General features: G+C 37.1%; 1 long non-coding RNA gene across 1 annotated transcript; it reads left to right on the forward strand.

Annotated features, from left to right (window-relative positions):
• Positions 9,697–9,995, forward strand: LOC110269759. The gene is made up of 2 exons (XR_002358549.1): positions 9,697–9,815; positions 9,907–9,995. It is a non-coding gene; the product is annotated as an uncharacterized LOC110269759 (long non-coding RNA).

The following is an 11,784-nucleotide window of genomic DNA, read 5'->3' on the forward strand; positions in this document are numbered from 1 at the left end:
TTTTGTTTTAGAGGTCGTAATACCTTGCCATCTCTGAATTATGACTTAAGCATAAGACTTTGTATGGTAGGGTGTTACATCTCTCATCATTAAAAATTCAAAAATTTTTTAAAATTATGTCTTTTCAAGTCAATAATACAGAGAATTGAAGATTCAGAACATACAGCAGAGGAATCACAGAGAAAAAGTTGGGCATTCAAAATGCCCAGTGTAGAAGGAATTCTGGTGTTTAAATGCCAGCCTAGGTACCTGGCTGGGCGTTTAACACCCAAGGAGGTAGCCAAATGGGCGTTAAACGCCAGAATGGATACCACTCTAGGCGTTTAACGCCAGGACAACACAAGGGAGGTAAGTTAGTTTTTAATTCAAATCTTTTTCAAATTTTCATAATTTTTCAAAATCAAATCTTTTTCAAATCATATCTTTTTTAATCATATATTTTTCAAAATCAAATCTTTTCCATTTTTCTCTCACTATTTTCGAAAATCCTTACTAACAATTAATTATTTGATTCAAAAATTTCAAGTCTGTTACTTTCTTGTTAAGAAAGGTTCAATATTTGAATTTTAGAATCATATCCTTTAAATTTCTTGTTAGCCAAGTCATTAATTTCAAAAATCAAATCCTTTTAAATTGTTTCTCAATCATATCCTCTCAATCATATCTTTTTCAAAATAATTTTCAATCATATCTTTTTTATTGCTAATTTCAAAATCTTTTTCAAAATCACTTAACCACTTTCTCACTTTTAATTTTCGAAAACCATCATCCACTTTTTTAAAATTATTTTTAATTATTTTAAAATTTTTTAAATTTGTTTTCGAAAATTTCCCCCCCTTCTCACCTCCTTCTATTTAAGGACTAACACTTCTCCTCTAGTAGCAATTCGGACTCTCTCCTTCTTTATATGTTTGAATTCTTCTCTATCTACCCCATCCTTCTATTCCTGTTTTCTTCTGACACCTTAAGGAATCTCTATACTGTGACATAGAGGATTCCATACTTTCTTGTTCTCTTCTCTTTCATATGAGCAGGAACAAGGACAAAGACATTCTTGTTGAAGCTGATCCTGAACCTGAAAGGACCTTGAAGAGGAAGCTAAGAGAAGCTAAAACACAACTCTCTGAAGAGGACCTAACAGAAATTTTCGAAAAAGAAGAAGACATGGCAGCCGAAAATAACAACAATGCCAACAATGCAAGGAAGGTGCTCGGTGACTTTACTGCACCTACTCCCGACTTCTATGGGAGAAGCATCTCTATTCCTGCCATTGGAGCAAACAACTTTGAGCTTAAACCTCAATTAGTTTCTCTGATGCAACAAAATTTCAAGTTTCATGGACTTCCATTGGAAGATCCTCATCAGTTTTTGGCTGAATTTTTGCAAATCTGTGACACTGTTAAGACCAATGGAGTTGATCCCGAGGTCTACAGACTTATGCTTTTCCCTTTTGCTGTAAGAGACAGAGCTAGTATATGGTTGAACTCACAACCTAAAGACAGCTTGAACTCTTGGGAAAAGCTAGTCAATGCCTTCTTAGCTAAATTCTTTCCACCTCAAAAGATGAGTAAGCTTAGAGTGAAAATTCAAACCTTCAAGCAGAAGGAAGGTGAATCCCTCTATGAAGCTTGGGAAAGATACAAGTAATTAATCAGAAGGTGTCCTTCTGACATGCTTTCAGAATGGAGCATCATATGTATCTTCTATGATGGTCTGTCTGAGTTATCCAAGATGTCATTGGACCATTCTGCAAGCGGATCCATTCATCTGAAGAAGACACCTACAGAAGCTCAGGAACTCATTAAAATGGTTGTAAATAACCAGTTCATATACACCTCTGAGAGGGATCCTGTGAATAATGGGACGCCTCAGAAGAAGGGAGTTCTTGAGATTGATGCTCTGAATGCCATATTGGCTCAGAACAAAATATTGACTCAGCAAGTCAATATGATTTCTCAGAGTCTGACTAGATTGCAAGCTGCATCCAGCAGTAATAAAGAAGCATCTTCTGAAGGAGAAGCTTATGATTCTGAGAACCCTGCAATGGAAGAGGTGAATTACATGGGAGAACCCTATAGAAACACCTATAATCCTTCATGGAGAAATCATCCAAATCTCTCATGGAAGGACCAACAGAAGCCTCAACAAGGCTTCAACAACAATAATGGTGGAAGAAATAGGTTTAGCAATAGCAAACCTTTTCCATCATCTTCTCAGCAACAAACAGAGAACTCTGAGCAGAGTCGTTCTGGCTTAGCAACCATAGTCTCTGATCTATCTAATACCATACTAAGTTTCATAAATGAAACAAGATCCTCCATTAGAAATTTGGAAGCACAAGTGGGTCAGCTGAGTAAGAGAATTACTGAAACTCCTTCTAGCACTCTCCCAAGCAATACAGAAGAAAATCCCAAGAGAGAGTGCAAGGTCATAACCATGACCAATATGGCCGAACCTGGAGAGAGTAAGGAGGACGTGGTTTTCAGTGAGAAAAACCTCATGGGATGTCCTCTGAACGAAAAGAAGTTCCCCTTTGAGGAACCAAGGGAATCTGAGGCTCATACAGAGACTATAGAGATTCCATTGAACCTACTTCTACCATTCATGAGCTCTGATGAGTATTCTTCCTTTGAAGAGGATGAAGATATTACTGAAGAGCAAGTTACTAAGTACCTTAGAGAAATCATGAAGCTAAATGCCAAGTTATTTGGTAATGAGACTTGGGAGGATAAACCTCCATTGCTCATCAATGAACTGAATGATCCGGTTCAACTGAAATTACCTCAGAAGAGACAGGATCCTGGAAAGCTCTCAATACCTTGTACCATAGGCACCATGACCTTTGAGAAGGCTCTGTGTTACCTGGAGTCAAGTATAAACCTCATGTCACTCTCTGTAATGGAGAAACTAGGGATCTTTGAGGTACAAGCTGCAAGAATCTCACTAGAGATGGCAGACAATTCAAGGAGATAGGCTTATGGACTTGTAGAAGATGTTTTGGTGGAGGTTGAAGGCCTTTACATCCCTGTTGACTTCATAATCCTGGACACTGGGAAGAATAAGGATGAATCCATCATCCTTGGCAGACCCTTCCTAGCAACCGCAAAAGCTGTGATTAATGTTAACAGAGGAGGTTGGTCCTTCAAGTGAATGAGGACTACCTTGTGTTTAAGGCTCAAGGATCTCCCTCTGTAACCATGGAGAGGAAGCATGAAAAGCTTTTCTAAATATAGAGTCAAACAGAGCTCTCACATTCAAACTCTAAGTTTGGTGTTGGGAGGCCCCAACCATGCTATGAATATCTGTGAAGCTCCATGAGAGCTCACTGTCAAGCTATTGACATTAAAGAAGCGCTTATTGGGAGGCAACCTAATTTTTATTTATCTATGTTAAATTTACATTTTCCATTGTTATTTTATGTTTTCTTTAGGTTGATGATCATGTGGAGTCACAAAACCAACTACAAAAATCAAAGCAAATTCAAAAACAGCATTAAAAATAGCACACCCTGGAGAAGTAGCTTACTGGCGTTTAAACGCCAGTAAGGGTAGCAGAATGGGCGTTAAATGCCCAGTCTGGCACCATTCAAGGCGTTTAACACCAGAAAAGGGCACCAGACTGGCGTTTAACGCCAGAAAGGGAAGAAAAGTTGGCGTTTAACGCCAGAAAGGGAAGAAAAGCTGGCGTTAAACGCCAGAAATGGGTAGCAACCTGGCGTTTAATGCCAGGATTGGCACTCAAGGGGTCATTTTCACGCCAAAATTGTGCAAGGATGAGAAGTCCTTGACACCTCAGGATCTATGGACCCCACAAGATCCCTACCTACCTCAACTCTTTCTCTCTCTTCTTCACACCTTCCCATAACACCCTTCCCCAAATACCCCTCACCAATCACCTCCATTTCTCTTCTCCATCACCTCTTCACCAATCACCTCCACCCACTCTTCCCCAAAAAACCCTACCCACCTCACAATTCAAATTCAAATCCTTTCCCTCCCAAACCCAACCCCTAATACACGAACCCTACCCTCTCTTTCCACTCCTATATAAACCCCTCTTTACTCCTTCATTTCCACATATCACAAACACTACTTCTCCCCCTTGGCCGAACCATTAAACCCCCTTCATCTCCTCTATTTCTTCTCCTTCTCCATCCTTCTTTCTTCTTTTGCTCGAGGACGAGCAACCTTTTAAGTTTGGTGTGGAAAAAGCATTGTTTTTTGTGTTTCCATAACCATTTATGGCACCTAAGACTGGAGAAACCTCTAGAAAGAGGAAAGGGAAGGCAAAAGCTTCCACCTCTGAGTCATGAGAGATGGAGAAATTCATCTCAAAGATCCATCAAGACCACTTCTATGAAGTTGTGGCCAAGAAGAAGGTTGATCTCTGAGGTCCCTTTCATGCTCAAAAGGAATGAGTATCCGGAGATCCAACATGAGATTCGAAAAAGAGGTTGGGAAGTTCTCACCAACTCCATTCAACAATTCAGAATCTTAATGGTTCAAGAGTTTTATGCTAATGCATGGGTCACCAAAAACCATGATCAAAGTGTGAACCAGAACCCAAAGAATTGGCTTACAATGGTTCGGGGGAAATACTTAGATTTTAGTCCGGAAAATGTAAGGTTAGCATTCAACTTGCCAATGATGCAAGGAGATGCACGCCCCTACACTAGAAGGGTCAACTTTGATCAAAGGTTGGACCAAGTCCTCATGGACATATGTGTGGAAGGAGCTCAGTGAAAAAGAGACTCCAAAGGCAAGCCGGTTCAATTGAGAAGGCATGACCTTAAACCCGTGGCTAGAGGATGGCTGGAATTCATCCAACGCTCCATCATTCCTACTAGCAACCGATCTGAAGTGACTGTAGATCAGGCTATCATGATCCATAGCATCAGATTGGAGAGGAAGTAGAAGTTCATGAGGTCATATCCCTAGAACTCTACAAAGTGGCAGACAAAACCTCCACCTTGGCAAGGTTAGCCTTTCCTCATCTCATCTGTCACCTATGCAATTTAGCTGGAGTTGTCATAGAAGAAGACATCTTCATTGAAGAGGACAAGCCCATCACTAAAAAGAGGATGGAGCAAATAAGAGAGCCCACTCATGGACCTCAACAAGAGCATGAGGAAGTTCCTCATCAAGAAATCCCTGAGATGCCTCAAGGGATGTATTTTTCTCCACACAACTGTTGGGAGCAACTCAACACCTCTTTGGAAGATTTGAGTTCCAATATGGAGCAACTAAAGATGGAGCACCAAGAGCACTCCATTATTCTCCATGAAATTAGAGAGGATCAAATAGCCATGAGGGAAGAGCAACAAAGGCAAGGAAGAGACATAGAGGAGCTCAAGCACTCCATAAGAACTTCAAGAGGAAGAACTAGCCGCCATCACTAAGGTAGACCCGTTCTTTAATTTCCTTGTTCTTTATTTTCTGTTTTTCGTTTCCTATGCTTTATGTTCTATCTATGTTTGTGTCTTTATTACATGATCATTAGTGTCCTAGTGTCTATGCGTTAAAGCTATGAATGATTTTATGAATCCATCACCTTTCTTAAAAAAAAAAAGAGAAATGTTTTTACTTGAAAAAGAACAAGTGCATGAATTTCAAATTTTAAAATAGTTTAATTATTTTGATGTGGTGGCAATACTTTTTATTTTCTGAATGAATGCTTGAACAGTGCATATTTTTTATAGTGAAGTTTACGAATGTTAAATTTGTTGGCTCTTGAAAGAATAATGAAAAAGGAGAAATGTTATTGATAATCTGAAAAATCATAAAAGTGATTCTTGAAGCAAGAAAAAGCAGTGAATAGAAAAAAAAAGAAAAAGAAAAAGCAAGCAAAAAAAGCCAATAGCCCTTTTAAACCAAAAGGCAAGGGTAAAAAGGACCCAAGGCTTTGAGCATTAATGGATAGGAGGGCCGAAAGGAATAAAATCCTGTCCTAAGCGGCTAAACCAAGCTGTCCCTAACCATGTGCTTGTGGCGTGAAGGTGTCAAGTGAAAAGCTTGAGACTGAGCGGTTAAAGTCGTGGTTCAAAGCAAAAAGAGTGTGCTTAAGAGCTCTGGACACCTCTAATTGGGGACTCTAGCAAAGCTGAGTCACAATTTGAAAAGGTTCACCCAGTTATGTGTTTGTGGCATTTATGTATCCGATGGTAATACTGGAAAACAAAATGCTTAGGGTCACGGCCAAGACTCATAAAGTAACTGTGTTCAAGAATCAACATACTGAACTAGGAGAATCAATAACACTATCTGAATTCTGAGTTCCTATAGATGCCAATCATTCTGAGCTTCAAAGGATAAAGTGAGATGCTAAAACTGTTCAGAAGCAAAAAGCTACTAGCCCCGCTCATCTAATTAAAACGGATCTTCATAGATGTTTTCGGAATTTATTTTATATTCTCTTATTTTTATCCTACTTTGTTTTTAGTTACTTGGGAACAAGCAACAATTTAAGTTTGGTGTTGTGATGAGCGGATAATTTATACACTTTTTGGCACTGTTTTTACATAGTTTTTAGATGTTTTAGTTAGTTTTTAGTATATTTTTATTAGTTTTTATGCAAAATTCATATTTCTGGACTTTACTATGAGTTTGTGTATTTTTCTGTGATTTCAGGTATTTTCTGGCTGAAATTGGGGGACCTGAGCAAAAATCTGATTCAGAGGCTGAGAAAGGACTGCAGATGCTGTTGGATTCTGACCTCCCTGCACTCGAAGTGGATTTTCTAGAGCTACACAAGCCCAATTGTCCCACTCTCAATTTCTTTGGAAAGTAGACATCCTGGGCTTTCCAGCAATATATAATAGTCCATACTTTGCCCGAAATTTAATGGCCCAAACTGGCGTTCAAAGTCAACCCAAAGAATTCTGGTGTAAAACGCCAGAATTGGAACTAAAACCAGCGTTTAACGCCCAAACTGGCACCAGAGTTGGCGTTTAACTCCAAGAAAAGCCTATGCACGTGAAAGCTTCAATGCTCAGCCCAAGCACACACCAAATAGGCCCCGGAAGTGGATTTCTGTATCATTTACTCATTTCTATAAACCCTAGGCTACTAGTTCATTATAAATAGGACCTTTTACTATTGTATTTTCATCTTTGGATCATCTTTTAATCTTTTGATCATATTTTAGAGAGCTTCATTTCATAATTGGGGAGGCTGGCCATTCGGCCATGCCTAGACCTTGTTCTTATGTATCTTCAACGGTGGAGTTTCTACACTTCATAGATTAAGGTGTGGAGCTCTGCTGTTCCTCATGAATTAATGCAAAGTACTATTATTTTTCTGTTCAATTCAAGCTTATTCTTATTCTAAGATATTCACTCGCACTTCAACCTGATGAATGTGATGATCCGTGACACTCATCATCATTCTCACCTATGAACGCGTGCCTGACAACCACTTCCGTTCTATCTGCAATAGCTTGAGTGTATATCTCTTGGCCTCCTGATTCACGATGCATGGTTGCCTCTCCTGACAACAGAGCCTTCCATTCCGTGAGATCAGAGTCTTCGTGGTATAAGCTAGAATCAATTGGCAGCATTCTTGAGATCCAGAAAGTCTAAACCTTGTCTGTGGTATTCCGAGTAGGATCTGGGATGGGATGGCTGTGACGAGCTTCAAACTCATGAGTGTTGGGCGCAGTGACAGTGTGAAAAATGATCAATGGATATTATTCTAACACAAGTGAGAACCGACAGATGATTAGCCCTACGTAACCCGTAGCTGGACCATTTTCACTGAGAGGACGGACGGTAGCCATTGACAACGGTGATCCCCCAACATACAGCTTGCCATAGAAAGGAGTATGAATGATTGGATGAAGGCAATAGGAAAGCAGAGATTCAGAAGGAACAAAGCATCTTCATACGCTTATCTGAAACTCCTACCAATGAATTACATAAGTACTTCTATCTTTATTTTATGTTTCCTTTATCTTTTAATTATAAAAACTCATGACTATTTGAATCCGCCTGACTGAGATTTACAAGATGACCATAGCTTGCTTCAAGCCGACAATCTTCGTGGGATCAACCCTTACTCACGTACGGTATTACTTGGACGACCCAGTGTACTTGCTGGTTAGTTGTGCGGAATTGCAGAAGTGTGATTGTAATTTCGTGCACCAGTCGCACCGCGTTCGTTGCTGTCGTCGAGAGAGAAGCCGTCGGGTCGCACAGAGAGAGAGGGGGAAAGAGAGAGCACGAGGAGCAGAGGAGTGAAGGGAGACCCGCGCCCAGCCACCGCCGCTTCTGCCGCCAGGGGACAGGACGCCGCTGCCGTCGTCGGAAACGCTGCTGGTAAGGGTCGAGTTTGGTTTACTTCCTTTTGAGATTCCAGGAGCTTTATTTTCGTTACATGTTATTACACCCATCGTCACCGGAGCTGCAGCTGCTTCACTCTTGATTTCTTTTGTGCAATAAGTTACTTCTGCTTCAAAAACTTATTTGTCGCTTTTCTATATATATTTCTGAAATTTTGGTAATGTAGCGTTGAGTTTTGATTATTGCGAGTCGCGATTGAAGCTGTGGTTGCTGCGAGCTGCGATGGAAAATGGGGTTGTGACGTGTTTGAGTTTTTGAGTTTCGACAATCGTGTGAAAAATATATTTCTGTGAATATGTTTGTCTTATGGATGTGGCTGTTTGTTGGATTGAATTACTGATTGCTCAGAGATGCGTGGTTGTTGATAAAAACTTGATTTGTAAAGTCATCTGGTTGAATGTTACGAAAAGTGGTTTTTCTTGATTTTGGAGTTAATTTAATAATGTAAATGAATCGGTTTTGGAAATAATTTAAGATATGAAAACGAATTAATTTTGAAAGTGACTTGATTTTTAGTTAGTCTGATTTTACAAATTATTTAGTATTTGAGCTGGTTTGATTTTAAAAAGAGATTTATTATTGGCATTGATTCGATTTGAAAATAATTTGATATTGGAACTGGTTGAATTTTGGAAAATGATTGAGATTTGAAAATGGTTGAGAAAGGGTTTGAGGAATGTTTGGATGGAACCCAAAAATGGTGGCAAAATCCAAGTTTTAGAGGAAATGTTGACAAAATTTTATAAAATTGGAAGTTTCGTTTGAAGTAATTATTTAAAAAGATTTGGTTTTAAAATTTGTAAGTTTTAAGGTTGACAGAACTAGGAGTGATTTAATGATAGAACTAGTCTATTTAATGATACAATGAAGTGAATTTATTTATTGAAATTTTTAGTTGAATTTTGTTACAAATGCTCCATTATTATTCACATACTCATTCTTGGGATTGACAAGGCTGGAAAAACAGTAATGCATATTTCGAATGCCATTTTTTTACAAAATTGTTGAACTTTATGTTTCCCTGAGTTGCTGAATACATTAACTTTACAGACTTTGTTGGAGAGGATGAAGTCAGTGTACTCAAACATAGAAAGCCTTCCTCCTGATTGAATCGTTTCAACTGTGGGATTAAATATCGATCGTATTAAAGCTGCAAATAGGAAACTTGTGTTTTGGGACTTGGGAGGTCAGGTATGGGCATATGTTAGAAGGATGAATGATTAATAAAAGTTGAATTGAATTTTTCTTGTTTTGTATCTTGTTTTGGATTGATTAAAATGAATGATGAAATTTTTATTGTTGTTGAAATTTTTGTTGTTGTTGAATATTCGTTCGATTAAAAAGAGAAAAAAGGAACTAAAAGCAAAGTGTCTTGTTTTCAATGTTGCAGGTCTCATTTAATTTGAGTTGAACCGTTTGGTTATGTTGGCTGTGTGATTTTCTCATATGTTTGTGCTAACTGAACAATTTGAAACTATAGGTACTAGAGACAGTAAAACTCAAATTTTCTAGACAATTTTTTAGAATTGCATTAATTGACATCATATTGTTATTGTTGGTCGTCTTTTCAGGTGTGTGTCACTTATTAGAAGCTTCTCCATGAGAAAGAAGATGTATGAACATGATGGAGTTTGTAATTTGTAGTTTATATTTTAGAGATTTATAATTCCTTATTTTTCTTGTCCTATATATCTATCTAGTTCATTAGGGTTCTTCAATGTGTCTTGTTAGTTTGTACTTTAAAGTTTATATGTTGAAGATTTATAAAACAATCTTAGTTAAATGAAAGATATTTGAACTATCCATGTTATTATATATTATATGAATATTGACTTGCTGAGTAAATTAGTTAATATATTAATTAATTAAAAAATAATATAATTTGACAAATTATGCGTGTAATTTGTACTAAAAAATTTTTTTACAAAATAAATAGTGTTTTGTAACTAAAAAAAATGTTACAAAATCAAGTTACATTTTGTAACAAAATTTTATGATAGGAAAAAATATATTGTTACCAAAAATATTTTGAAGATTAAAATTTGTTATCACTTTTGTAACGACTTTTGGTTTTTTTTATCAGAAAAATTTGTTACAAAATATTACCTTGAATTGTAACAGTTTCATTTTTTGTTACAAAAACTTTTTGTAACGGGACATACTGCAACGGTCCCTTTTTTTGTTACAAAATCTTTTTGTTTCAAAATTTCGATTTTTTGTAACAATATTTTTTGTTACAAATATTACTTTTTCTTGTAGTGAGGGCTTATGCTTTTAGTTAGACTTAAAGATTTCGTTCGGAGGAGCTTTTGTTGATGTTAAAGGAAATTGGACTTGTGATTTAATAATTGCGTTGTTACATTTTGGAAGAAGTCAGATAATTGGTTTTAAGAAGGAACCTGGAAGTAGTTTTGATTTAAATGGATTGACTCCGTATTAAGTGAATTGGTTTTCGATTGGGTTGGAACTTGTGACTGTATATGATTCAGTTTTATAATAAATTCTGTTTCTATTCACTTAAACCAAAAATCTATGATTTTAGGAGTTTCAATAAACTTTTAAGAGATTGAGATAGGTTGTCCTTCCCTAAAGTCTTGAGACTCTGCTGAGAAATTTCTATTACCAAATTTTTTTTTTGGATAACTGATTTTTGAATCTTTCAAAAGAGATTTTTAATTTGGCCTAGTTGCTGAATCGTTTGGAAGTTTTAAAAGGATGTTGTGGAAATGTGACTTATTTTGAAAGAGGAAATTTCTTTTGAGAAAGATGGTTATAAGCTAGAAGTGATTTGAGAAATGTGGATTTTTGAAGTTAAGACTGGGATGAATTGAATTTGATTTCAAACAAAAGTGATTTGAGATAAGTGATTTATGGCTTGAATGATGATTTTGTGAGTTTTATGATGTTGGATGGTGGAAGTGCTATTATGTTGTGAGCCGGAATGGCTATATATGATAATGAATAATGGCTGATTGTGGAATATGTTATGAGCCAGAATGACTGTATATGATAATGAATTATGGCTGATTGTGGAATATGTTATGAGTCGGATGGATGAGTATGAATATGGATGATTATTGAACTGATAAAGTGATTGTTGCACTTCCAATTATCTGAGATACGAGTTTTCCTAGAAAAAAGCAGTGGCTAGCTACTGATGAGCGGATAATTTATACGCTTTTTGGCATTGTTTTTACATAGTTTTTCATATGATTTAGTTAGTTTTTAGTATATTTTTATTAGTTTTTAAATAAAATTCACATTTCTGGACTTTACTATGAGTTTATGTATTTTTCTGTAATTTCAGGTATTTTCTGGCTGAAATTGAGGGACTTGAGCAAAAATCAGATTCAGAGGTTGAAGAAGGACTGCAGATGCTGTTGGATTCTGACCTCCCTGCACTCAAAGTAGATTTTCTGGAGCTACAGAACTTCAAATGGCGCGCTCTC

The sequence above is a fragment of the Arachis ipaensis genome, chromosome B01 (assembly GCF_000816755.2).
Source record: "Arachis ipaensis cultivar K30076 chromosome B01, Araip1.1, whole genome shotgun sequence".
Lineage (NCBI taxonomy): Eukaryota > Viridiplantae > Streptophyta > Magnoliopsida > Fabales > Fabaceae > Arachis > Arachis ipaensis.